Consider the following 11,142-nt stretch of genomic DNA (forward strand, 5'->3'; position numbering starts at 1 on the left):
GACTTCAGATTGGTGTGCTTGCTCTGTAGCTCTCTTCTGTCATGCGTCAGTGTCCAGCCATATCCCTGAGGATTCTTAGCTGGGTTTGGAGGTGCCTTCCTGCCACCTTCATCCAGGCATTGGGTCAGAACGCAGCCTAACGTGCCTATGTGTGCAGACATGTGTGCATGTGTGTGTGTGCCTGCACCTGGCAGTCTGAGCTACTGGCATCTAAGTTCTGCATGTTGATTTCATTAATGGGAAATCAGAGTGGCCGAGAAGGGAGTGGCAAAGCCGTGCTGAGTATCACTGCCAGAGCCCGCGGTGTCTTGCCATTAGAGTTAATGCCAGGTTCATGAATACCAGATGAATGCATCGCACAGGCCAGCTACTTAGGCTAAAGCGGGACTGCTTTTTATTGGCAGAGCAATGCCCCATGCCAGGGAGGCTGAGAAAAGGCCCCTTTCCTCTCAACCCATCTCCACCCACTGTCTCCACCCCAAGGTTCTCTTTGGGGTCGCTAAGAGCCATCTGGGCCTTCTGGAGACTGTTTAAACCAAGAATCCACAGGCACTCCACTCCACAGGCTGTTTTTCTGGTGCCACATCCTGTTCTCACTCTCCTCCTCCTCTCCTTCAGCTCCTGCCTAATCACAGGAAGGGGTTGGGGGTTGCCTGCAAACCCAGTTCTGGCTCCCTCACAGACTGGCTGTTCCAGTCCCACCTCTGCAGAAGCTGCAGTCTCTAGGCAGAAGCTACAACTGGGGTGACGGCGGCTCATTTGGGGCTTCCAGCCAGGCTGGGTGGCCTAGGCAGGTAGAGGGACCCTAGGCTGGAGAGGCAGGTAAGGAAAGCCTGCAGCTGGGTTCTGTAAGCTTCCAGGAGGCCCACCATTGAAAGCACAGTCCTATTCTGGAAATAATGTTTTTGGAAAGTAGATGTTGGAGATAGGGGGTGGGAAGAGAAGCCTCATGGCCCAAAACCTGCCAGTAGGACAGCAACCAGCAGGGGCCAAGTCCTCCTTACCAAAGACCTCTCTCTAAACACCAGGAAGAACCTCCACAGGAGGGCTTGCTGTCTCACCATCTGCCTCACCCCTTGGACTTAAAGTGTGTTTTCCTGGTCATTAAAAAGCACATAACCCCAAAAATGGAATCCAGGTAAGTCTCAGGTGCTCCTGAAAGGATTAGATCATTTCCTAAAAGCAAGATGGTTTGGGAGAAGCACACAAGAGCACAAGGTTGCCATCCAATGGGAAAAAAAATAGGGGCAGTAGAAAAGGGGGGTGGGGTACACCTGGACCCTGTGGTCCATCCTGTTCCTACCGGCAATGCTCTGAGCTGGTTGGAGACCTGGGTTCTGATTCAGAGATGGGATTCTTCCCAGACATGTGCAAAACATTGACCTCTTGATATAGGGCCCTTCCCCCTGCCAACTTCCTTTGAACTCACACCTGTAAGGGGCTGGCTCTATAGAAAGTCTTTACTCTCCCTCTTAACCTCTCCATCTATCCATCTAACCACCCATTCATCTGTTCTTATTTTCAATAAATCAGTATTGAGTACCTACTCTGTGGCAGCATGTACAGCAGCTATAACACATTCATATGACCCTTGGCCTCATGGAAGCTTCCGAAAGTGATGGGAGGAGATCCACCATGACCGGGTTTGGGGAAATGCCTGTAGCAGCGAACCCTACTTTTCCAAAGGAAAGGAGAAGGCCAAGGAAAAGGATTCTTTGTCTTTGCCCAATCTGTCACCGCTTCCTGGTCCACCCTTAGCATCAAGCCACACCTGTTCAGACCCCAGATCAGCCATAGGAAATCTCTCCAGCAACTAACTAGATGTGTTGAACCAACTCGAGTCTAGGCCATTGGAGATCATCAAGTTCCATCTCCCTCCATGCATCTGGGGAAAGTAGCCCAGAGAAGGAAAGAGGCTTAGCTAAGATCACACAGCATAATCCATGACAGAGTTGGGTTCAGGAAGCTTGCATCATGCGGTTGTTTTGCTGCCTCCCCATCCCTCACCGTCCTATCAGAGTCCATCGTGAACACCAAGATCTTTGTCAGTGGCCTGCTACCAGGGCCTTTTCAGAATTCCCCTCAGCCCCAACCCAGTCCTAGGCAGGTGAAGGGTGAAAGGAAAGAATCAGTAATATTTACTAGTAAAAAATAATATGAACAACCATAATCACAATAAGCAGCTATTTGCTGAACACTACAATGCCAGATCTGGGCGGAGTGCTCTATACACATCCCTTTAAGTGACACTTCCTTAAATGTGTCTGTGAGGTAGGTCCTATTATATCCTCATTTCACAGATGCAGCATAGAGAGATTGCAGGATAGATGGCTGTTTCCTACCCATAGTTATTATTCACGTTAATTATTATACTGGTTAATGTTTATTAAGCACTTGCTCCATGCTAAGCATATGGATTACTGCTTCACATGCATCATCTTGCAATTGTATCCAGTTGATACTCTTACCATTCCCATGACAGGGAGGAAACTGCAGGCTGCAGCACCAGGGTTACTGGCCCAGGATCACACAGATTTATCTGAATCCCAAACCCTTGGCTTGACATTCTTATCCCAGGTTTCATAAGCCACCCTAAAACCATTTGCAAAACTTGGGGTATCTGAGCAATTTTCTAGAGAAAGAATGAAGAGCCCACACCAGAGTGCTCCATGACCAAAAGGGGTTGAGGCCCCCGGCACTCTGCCTGGAGCTGTTCCTGTGGGTTCCTGCAGCAAAGTGGCCACGTGCCAAGAATCTTGAAGGTATGTTCCCCACAAGGGAGCTGCCAAGCTCTAGCTCAGGCCTGTCTCGGGGGCACCAACACCCAGAGGCACCCACAGATTTTAATCTACCCAACTCAGACATCCGTGTCGTGAAGACAGTTGCCCCTCTGCATTCTTGATGGTAGCAAGGGGTCCTTGCTTCTCTGAACTCTTGGTAAGTCCTAACCGAGACACTTGACCCCAGAGACGGCTAATGCCGGGGAGATAAACGATCGAGTCAATAGGAATCTATGCCGGGGCTCATGCGTCTGAAAACTCAAGAAGCCAGGCGTTTGCACCGAAGTGTTCATAAGTTCTCCATTCCCGCGACTCAATTGATCAGCAAATTCCATTTACTTCGGAGTGATCGCTGGGGAGCGCGTGGTAGGCTCCGGTCTCTGGCCAACACCACCCCCCTCGGTAATAGCTCCTGATTGCCCAAATGGGTGGCTGGCTGTAGGAGCAAGACTGTACAGGTAACTGATTGTTCATAATTGTCAACCAAATTACATCCATGGTATCGAGCTTTAAAAATGGACCAGAAGAAGCATCTCTTATTGATCCCTTCATGTTATAAACAAGAAGCGACTGCTCCTCAGAACCGGAAACCCGGTTCACATTGATTTTTATTCTTTTTCTCCTTTGAATAACCTACAGTGGAATTTGAGGGCTGGTTTTTAACCTGAAATTTCTCCAGGTCTTGCTTTTCTGGAGGTAGTGAGAGAAGGGCTGACAGAAAGAGACACTGTTCTGAGATGCGTCCATACACGGCCGAGAAATTGGCTTCCTCACTGGAGGGTAGCAAAAGGCTGTCCACATCCTCTGACCTTCCCCATGACCCCTCCACCCTCCTGCCTCTCCGGTCCCAAGGCCTCTCTGCCGTGTGTAAAACCCTCCACAAACCCCAAACTCAAGGAACTGATGGGCCAGGAAGTAGCCTGCTGCACAGCTGGTGCTCAGTAAATATCTGCTGACTGAATGTCCAATCAAAACTGAAAAGCAGTCAGCTATTCCGGCATGTCCACATTTCCAGATGTTTGATGGTGCAGGACTCAGACTTTCCCACATCTGGAAAAATAGTAATAATGATACCTGACAATCACTTAAACATTTTAAGAACATGACTTTATTTTATTCTCTCAAGGGCCCTCTAAAGTAGGTGCTATTATTTCCTCATTTTACAGATGAGGAAACGGAGGCACAGAGAGGTAAAGCAATGTGTCCAAGGCTACACACGAACTGGAAAAGCCAGGACCCAAACGTGCAGGTAAGTGACGTCAAAGGGCAAATTGCTGACCACACTGACTCCCAGGCAGAAAAGCAGATGAGCTCTTCGAAGCAGGAAGGATGGAGACCTGAGTTCAACAAACACTTACTGAGCAGCCTACTGTGTGCCAGGCACTGTGCTGGGTGCTCCCCCCATTAGTCCACACAGTTCTCATATTCACCTTGTGAGATACATGTTACTACCTCTATTTCACTGATGGGGAGTAGAAGCTCAGAAAGGAGACGTGACTTACCCATGGCCACCCAATCATTAAGTGCAAGAGTGGTGATTTGAACCCAGGCCAATGTGTCCCCAAACACCTGTGCTTTCCTTACTAGCCAGAAGCAGCAATAGCTTCCAGAATCAAATAAACAGCAATGACATCAAAAACTCATCTAATATGTAAGATTTAGCATTTACAACCCACATTCAGTCCCTTGTCTCCCTTGTCTCCCATTTTACAGGCGAGAAAACTGATGAAAGTTAAAATTGCTCTTCTTAATTCTTGGTGACGGCATCCCTCAGGCCCATCAGGTTCTGGGAAAGTTTTTCTGGCAACAAGCAGGCTAGGGAGCTGGAGGGAAATGAGAACTGGCAGGCGTTAGTAATAGACTGGTTTCCAGAACAGGCAGCAAAATGCCCTGTTGACAGATCTCCACTTGGCATCAGGTGGAGGGTGTCTTCCAAGACCCCAGGGAACAGCCTGGAGTGTACTTCAGAAGTCTGGGTTGGCCTCAGGCTCACGACCACACAGCTTGGCAGGGCAACAGTGAAGAGTTGGGGCAGGGCCCTCTCAGCAAGCCCCTGCTTAATGAAATCACCAGCTGAGAGGTGAACGGCCAGCCTGCCCTCTAGATCCATCTTTGCCCACTCTGCCCTCCCCCTGCTGGGTGGGCACAGACAGCAGCTGTCTCTTTAATAACCATCTCAGCCGTTATGCTTAAAGCCCAGAAACGGCTAGAAAAGACCTGGACTCATCAGCAGTGCTGGGGGGCTACCCGGACTGCCACAGGACTGAGCTGCCCCACAGGTGACTTCAAGGGCTCCAGAGACATTCTTCCTGCCAGGTGGTCCTGCCGGGAAAGGAAGTACTTCCTTAGGTCTCACTAAAATCTCTCCTGCTCTTCTTTAGTTTCCTTTTTAAATAAAAAAAATTATTAATTTATGGCTTTTGTTTGGTTTGGTTTTGACATTTATTTTAAAACTATTTTCTACATATGGGCAAATGAGGATGCTTATTTTGCCTTGTTTTTGATGGCAAAACTTGAAAACAATCTGAATGTACTAACTACAGGCTACCAGTTAAGAAAAATACAGAAAGTCTAAAGGATCCCTTCTTAAACTTACACAGCATCAGAATCACGGGAAAGCTTGTTAAAACAGATTCCTAGGCTCCATCCACAGAACATCTGGTGCAGTAGGTCTGGGGTAGGCCCTGAGAATTTGCATTCCCAACAAGTTCCCAGATGATGCTGGAACGAATGTTTGAGAACCACTGCTAGTCTAAACTGCAGAATACTATGCACACATTAAAAACAGTGTTGTAGAAGAATATGCGTCAATTGGAGAAAATATACATGATATGTTGCAAAGTGAAAACGGTGGCCTGCAAAGCAGTCTGAGCGATGCAATCAGCACGAGTGTAAATGTAACTATAAATGCATGAGTCTGCATAGAAGAGAAGGCTGCATAGAAGAGAAGGCTGCATAGAAGAGAAGCTTCTACCCAAGGCAGAAGCTGGATGCAGTGATCTGGGCAGGCTCAGGGTCAGACAGGCATGGGTGTGGATTCCAGTTCTGCTACTTGGCAGCTAGTGTGAATGACTTTGAACAAACTATAAAGCTGCTCTAAGCCTCACTTTCCTCATCTGTGAAATGGGGATAATAATTATACTACCTTACAGAGCTGTGTGAGGACAAAATAAGATCGTGTGTGAAAAGCTCAAGTGCAATGGCTGGTATATATTGCCATCAGAGCTCAAAATATAAATATACTATACATATGCTATTAATAATGAGTACCTGTGAATAGCAGTTTTAGGTTAATTTGTCTTTTTCTGTGTTTTATGTTTCCAGGTTGGGCATGTGTTACTTTTACGATTAAGGGAAAACCCAATAAATATTACACTTATGCTAATTGCCTCCCAAATCCCTAGGTCCTTTTGTTTAGATTTCTTTAGACATAGGCATCATTTAAAAAACAACTCCAACCTTTGAAATTGAAAAAAAAAACCTTTTTAAGACAGATTAAGAGTGTGGAATCTTTCGAAGCCTAAAATACCGTAAACCCCATTATTCCCAGCCCTGAGGTCCAGGGTCCTGTGAAGCTCATCTCCCAGGCCCCCCCAAGGCTCCACTCAGAGGTTCAAGGATGACGGCTTTCCACAGAGGAGGCCACTGAAGCGGATGCCAAGGTCACCACATGAGAAACTAGAGTCTTCTTCCTTCAATTCCAGCTCCAAAGCTGAAGTCCTTAGTCAGAGGAAGGAAGACACAAGGACAGAGCTCCAGGATGCCCTCTGTCTACCTCCTTCATGGGAAACACCATTCAACAGCCCCGCCTACTGCCCACCTGCCTACTTGCTTGGCAGGTGGAAGCAGAGATGGGGATTGTGGTCCCACGCTGTGGTGGCAGGGCCTGGGGCACCTGGAAGTTCCCCGCAGGCATGCTGTCCCTGACTCATGGCTTGCCTCTCACCAACCCTGGTCTTCCATGGACCTAAACCGTCCTGTCCCTAAGTCCCAGCTCTGCTATGGAGCTCCCTGTCGGGGTCCCCCATCCCATCTCCAAAATATTAATAATAGAGAAATCATAGCTTTATAAAGTGTTCATTCACCATATGCCAATGGTCTGCTAACTGCATCCCAGGCATTATTTCACTGAATCTTCACGATACCCCCACAAAGTGAAATTTATCTTGGGGGTATGAACTCAGATCTGGTTGGCTCAGGGGACTCACGGTTGACTTGACGTTCAGTACCATCCTCTATCACTGCTTCAGCCATGGGTTACCATGCACCAGCTCGCCTTGGCAATGGACAAGTCTCCTGCTCTCTCCAGCCTCTCGCTTCATGGTATCAACTCTACCTCCCAGCCTGACTCTGACATCTCCATGGACTCCTGTGGTCTGGCTTCTGCCTTCTTCTCCAGGCCTATCTCCCACCATGATTTCCTTAACAGTCTCTGTTCTAGCTACACTGCTCTCTATTCCTCAAATTCACTCTGCTCCCTCTGCCACAGGGCCTGTGCACATGCTGTTTTCGCTGCCTGGCATGCTCCGTTTCCCTTTTGTGCAGTTATCCCCGAGTCACCTGTCACATCTCAACTCTAATGCCATTTCCTCAAGGAAGGCTTTCCTGGTCTCCCAGCCTAGCTCAGATGTTTCTGCTGGAGATTTCAGAGCAGCATGTCCCTGTCTTTCACAACTCTTGTAGTTTTCATGATAAATACACCCACACATCCTTTGTTTAATGTCTTCCCAACTGGTCTATAAGTCCATGAGGGCAGATACCAGATCTGGTGCGCTCACTGTCATGTTCCCCACACCTAGTGCAGCGACTGGCACACAGAATGTACTCAGCTATGCTTTCATGAGTGAGTGAGCGAGTGAGTGAGTGAATAAATGAACGCACTCCCTTCCTCTGAGCTTTCCTTTGGGCCTGGCCCTGCCTGAGTACCATCTTGCTCTGCTGAGGGTCCACCTTGTTTAATGGCCCCAGGCCAAGGTGACGTGCCCAGTCTGGGAAGATGTCACTTCCCCAAAATTGCTTGACCCTGCTGAGTTTAAATTCCTTCCAACTATGAGAAATAATTGCTCAGAGCCCCGAGGTGCCCCACACAGACCCTCAATGGCACTTCTTGCGAGCTCGGGGTTCTCTGGGCTGTGAATGTATAGGTATGTGATATGAGGACGCCCCCCCACCCACCTCAAGGAGGTCTAAGCTAGAGATATAGGCACAGACTCTAAGACCATTGTGGGGAATGGGGAAATCTCACGGCTCCCAAACTTCTCAACGCCATGTATGGTCTGTTACCACTTTTGCAAATGCTTTCATTGACCATGTGGCAAACAGCTTTGTGTTTGAAGAAATTGCAGGGCGTGTGGCAAATGGAACAGTTGCTTGGCAGTGCATCAGGGAAATTTTGCTCCTTTCTTTAGTTTCATGTTGTGCGCATTTTTTTTTTTTTTCTGATGAAAACTGCATGTGGTTTCTAGGCAAAAAACAAGTCCGGTTGGGCTAGAGCGAGAACTTGTCAGTTGAGTCTTTGCAGAGAAATTTGACACCTACTCTTGGTTGGGGAAGCCCAGGGACCCTAGAGGACTAGAAGATAAGTCTTGGGGACAGCTCTGGGCAGAGCCTCAGCAATTATGTCATTATGTGGGGGTGACACCCTATCACGGGCCTTCTGAGATAACACTGCCCAATAGAAAACAGCGCAAGCCACAAAGCTGAGCCCCATTGTACATTTAGTTTTCGAGTAAATACATTTTTTAAAGTAAAAAAAAAAAAGGTAAAATTGATTTTATCACTATATTTCATTTATCCCAATATATCTGAAATATTATCATTTCAACGTGTAATCAATATCAAAATTATGAATGAGATATTTCTTATTCTGTTTTTCATACCACATCTTTGGAATCCGGTGTTTCACACTTCACAACGCATGCCAACGTGGACCTGTCCCATTGCAAGCGCTCAATAGCCACTTGTTACCGTGGCTACTGGATCAGGAAGCATGGCCTCAGGGGTCAAGGGTCACAGAGCTTCTTTAATAACAAGCTCCGTCTCTGGTATTAGACAGAGGTGCATCGCTGCCTCCTTCTTCTCGGACTGTTTTATTGACTCCTCTAACTCCAGCTGACTTCCAGGACTCAGGCCAGCCCTCTGCCCTCTTCCTCGCTTCCTAGGTGATGGCATCCTGCCCCTTTAAATCATACCTATGTGCCCATGAAGCCCAGATGAACGCCTCCAGGCCTGAACTCCAGCCCAGGACAGCCCCTGGATGGCGAACAGGCCTCTTAAGTTCGAATTGTAGAAATGCTTTCCCCCAGATCCATCTCGACTTCAGCTTTCTGCAGGTCAGAGGCCGGTACCACCTCCACCCAAGGTCACAAAAAGATCATCCTTGAGTCATTATCTCTTTCCCACCTCCAAACAAAATGAACATATGGCCTCTCCTTGTAAAGTACATCTCCAGTCAGTTCGCCTATTTCCACCCCGACCACCTTGGGGCCTAGCCGCCATTTCCCTCCTACTGCCACGGTCTCCAGCTGGCCTCCTGCAATCCTTCTCCGTATGAAATAACAATAATTCTAAAATATAAATCCAAACACATGTCTCCTCTGCTTAAACTCCTCTATGCACTCAGGATACATGCCAAACTCTTTACTTAGGGCAAATGACAAAGCAATATGTTACCTTGCCTTTCTCACTGCACCTCGTCTTCCACTCTGCCTCTCACTTCCCTCCAGCCACACTGGGCCCCTTTCTGTTCCCGGAACACACTACATTTGTTCCAGCCTCTGGGTTTGCATTTGCTCTTCCTTCTGCTTGCCGTACTCCCCTGTCTCCTTCCATGGCTGGCTCTTTCTCATCCTTGACATCTCAAGGGGTCGTGACTACCCTTCTTAGGGGGTTACTTCCTTAGGGGTCCTCTCTATCTTTCTAAGTCAGTCCCTCACCTCTTCGCCAGTCATAATCACATCACCCCATTTTATCTCCTTCAAACATTTATGACTGCCTGGTTGACTAGTATTTCTCTATTCATTTACTGGTTGTCTAGTCTTTTATTTACTGGTTGACTAGTATTTCTCTATTTCTGCTCACTCGAACACAAGCTCCAAGAGAGCAGGGACCCTCTCTACCTTTTCAATGCCTGCCACTAATTGTTGAATGAATGAATGATTCTGAGTTTGAATTCCGTCCGCACCTTAATGACTCCGGAACCACGAGCAAGTCACTAAACCTCTCAGAACCTCAGCTTTCTCATCTATAAAATGAATACGAGGATAACAGTAACAGCGGCATTAGTAGGCTTTTGCTGCAGAAACAACAACCCCATTATTTTGCTGCTTATACTAACAAATGTTTATTTCTTGCTCTCATTACGTGAGGGCTGACGCTCACCTGCCTTTGACCACACTTGGCTAAGCTCTGTGTAGCTTTTCATCCTAGGTCCTACACTGAAGAAACCACCATTATCTCGACTCTGTTGTTCTCATGATGGAAGCAAGAGGAAGAGAGCAAGTGGAAGATGCTCTTAAAAGCTCTTCTGGGAACTAGAACCTCGTTCCCCCCACTCTCCTACACACACACACCTATATTCTACTGGTCAAAGCAAGTCACCTGGCCAAACCCAAAGTCAGTGGGGAGAGGTTGTATTATCTTCTTGCAAGGAGAGGGAGCGAAGAAGTGGGGACCGTAATCCAGTCTATCATAGCAGCTAGGATTTATATGTGGCTCATTCTGTGCCAGGCTCTATTCCAAGCATTGGAGTAGATGCGCTATCACTATTATAAAGATGAGGAAACAGAGGCACACAGGGTAAATAACACGGCCAAGGCCACAGTAAGCACCTCATCAGCATCGTCCTGGTTCCACGTCATCACCTGGTCTTTGGTTCACAGAGATTGTTGGCCTTGGTGATTTTATGCTCAGCTCCAGTGAACACTCTCTCTGACCTGCCCCTGCTAGTATTCGGTCGTGATTCTATGTGGGACATTCCCTCCTTCATACCAAGAAGGATTTTCCCTGAATTCACCCACCCTGGCCTGGTCCATGTGATGTCAAACATTCACCAGGAGCTAGGGCGGGACAGCAAAGGCAGAGGAGTCTGGTGGTGTCCTCTGGGTATATCCATATTCCTGCTGAGATCCTCATACCCAGATGTCCTTCTACAGAGAGAAGAGATGTTCCCTTGGAGCCCAAAGGAAGCCTTCACCCACTGCATTGCCAGATGATGTCGACCACCGTTCATCTGGCTCGAAAGGTTATGTTTTCCATTTACCTGAGAACTTCACCTACCTTTGGAGAGACAAGAACTGACAGTAACATAAGTGCCTTATGTTCAAATCCCAGAATTCTCCCAACAAACCAAAAGATAGGTACG

Source organism: Rhinolophus ferrumequinum, chromosome 9 (assembly GCF_004115265.2).
Source record: "Rhinolophus ferrumequinum isolate MPI-CBG mRhiFer1 chromosome 9, mRhiFer1_v1.p, whole genome shotgun sequence".
Taxonomy (NCBI): Eukaryota; Metazoa; Chordata; class Mammalia; order Chiroptera; family Rhinolophidae; genus Rhinolophus; species Rhinolophus ferrumequinum.